Source organism: Eptatretus burgeri, chromosome 5 (assembly GCF_056783735.1).
Source record: "Eptatretus burgeri isolate ZD-2024b chromosome 5, Ebu_testis_v1, whole genome shotgun sequence".
NCBI lineage: Eukaryota > Metazoa > Chordata > Myxini > Myxiniformes > Myxinidae > Eptatretus > Eptatretus burgeri.
In genome coordinates this window covers 65902917-65905497 of record NC_140965.1, presented here as the reverse complement: position 1 = coordinate 65905497, position 2581 = coordinate 65902917, and positions in this window count along the sequence as shown.

Sequence of the window (2581 nt, the reverse complement as noted above, 5' to 3'; positions counted from 1 at the left end):
TTGAAGATTTTTCAAGGATATTCTTCGGTCGATTTTGTTATTCTGTCTGTCTGTCTGTCTCTGTCTGTCTGTTTATCACCAACAGGTCACAATTCTAAAATGATCATCATGAAACCTCACCAAGTTGTAAGCATGGCATTGGCTTAAGGCCCGGTCACACCTTGACGTTTTAGCCAGCGATGGCAACGTATTAAAATGTATGTAAAACGCTGGCTTACGTTGAACTTTTGATGTTTTTTTTAAAGATTCAGACGTATTCATAACGACTTGGTCTGATGTATAACGCATTGGTAACGGACACAGAACGTTTCGTTGTGTTATAGATAACTTCTACCAACGAATGCTGAACCTGTTGTTGGCCTACACAACCGATGCCCAACGATAGTCTAACTTCGGCATAGCGCGTTGCACGCATCGCCGACGATGTCGTGACGTAGCCTATTAAAAGGCTGACGCACAACGATTCGAATCATAACTGCCGTAGAAATGGAAGTGTCAACATCGCGGTCACACCTTGGCGATCTTGCCAGCGTATGCCGACCTAAGAAAAATGTGTCTAAAACGTTGGGGCACGTCAAATACGGTATGAGTAAGTTTGGTATACGTGAGTAGGACGCTAAAGTACGCTATCATACGTCGTAGTAAGTAGAGTACATCAAGAAATTTTAAACATGTTAAATTTTACGACGTACTCGGCGTATGACACACGTTCCGCATGCGATGGGGATAAGTTTTACACACGATATGTGGACGCTTACACACGTCCACAAAGGCTACTTATAAGCTACTCATAAGTCGAAACACGTCGCGGTAATGTCTCTTTTTATGCGAAACTTATTTATAACTTATGTTTGACGTGCTTTGAACCAATTCTTTACGTAGTCCCAACACACATCGACGTATGTAGACATATTCCAATGACGTCTTCCGGTCGACAAAAAAAAAAATAAATGAATGTGTTTCTAGCTTACAACTGCCATATAAAGACGTGTTCCCAGCGGTTTTGGGAATTGGTATATAAAAATGCTGCTCATAAAAGGGGAACCCAACAGTGTTTTCGAGTCCTTTTTGAGTCGATGTCCATGTCAGCAGTATTAGTATTAGTATTAGTATTAGTATTAGTATTAGTATCAGTATCAGTATCAGTATCAGTATTAGTATTAGTAGTAGTTTGTTCATGTTGGCAGTAGTAGGTGAGTGTGAGGGGGAGGGTGTGGGTTATGATGGATCGTCCTTGCGTTTAACGATTTAAATGATAAACTCAACGATTTAAATGGCTGCATCTCCACTATTGAAAGTAGACGCTTGCGCTCAACAATTGGATTTTTTTTTACACTCAACGACTTTTAAACGGTACCACTCAGCTATTTTCATTGTTTACAATGAACGATTTAAATTGCTGTCACTCGCCTTTGTTTTTTGACTCTGGCGCTCGGAAATTTTAATCATTTCTATTGAACGTGCTAAATCGCTCGAACCCCACTATTGAAAGTAGACGCTTGCGCTCAACAATTGGATTTTTTTTTACACTCAACGACTTTTAAACGGTACCACTCAGCCATTTTCATTGTTTACAATGAACGATTTAAATTGCTGTCACTCGCCTTTGTTTTTTGACGCTGGGGTTTGGAAATTTGAAGCGTTTCTTCTGAACGTGTTAAAACGCTCAAACTCGACTATTTTAAATAGACGCTGCCGATGGACAATTGGAATCATAGCCAAGCTAGACATCGAAGTGTGAACATCCTCGTCATGCCGAAGAAAAGTTTGAAGAATGCTGCAAATAAGTGTCCTGGCCATGGCCGTGGACACTGACACAAGGATGATCCATTATACCGACGTCTTTCAGCCTATGAGTAACTTAAAAGTAACGTCTGTCGATGTGTGGCAACGATCACGTAACGTGCCAACAACACGTTAATCATAGGTTAGAAATAAGTTTCGGGTACGCTAAACATTACCTCGGCGTGTCTCAACTTATGATTAACTTACAAGTAGCATGTGTTGACGTCTGTCAACGATCGCAGACCGTGCATACAACTTGTGGCCAGCGTAGCGGAACGTGTGAGTCATACGCCGGCATACGTCGTGAAATTTCAAGCATGAAAAAATGAGGACAACCAAAAAGTACAACGTTTAAAGCCAACGTACAACGACGTATGGCAGTGTTTTTCAGCGTGCTCTCAATGTTATCAAAACTTACCCATAACGTATTCAACGTGTGCCAGCGTTTTAGAAAAAAAATTCAAAAATCGGCATACGTTGGCTAAAACGTCAAGGTGTGACCGGGCCTTTAGTGGCTTGGGATCCTTGGGTTCTGAGTTCGAGCCCCGAGAACCGTTGAATTAACACCAGGGGGTTGACTCAGCCTGTCATCCTTCTGAAGGTCGGCGGAACAAGCACCAGTGTACTGGTAATAGGGGCACTGCATCAGTGGCAGAGCCACACCCCTAACCAATGATGCAACCAGCAGCCAAAAGGCTGTGCACGATCGGTACCAAGTTGTGGAGGTAGTCTCAACTGAGAAGATTGTCAATTTTAATCTTAATGAAAAGGACAATTTGATGTATCCATGGCAACC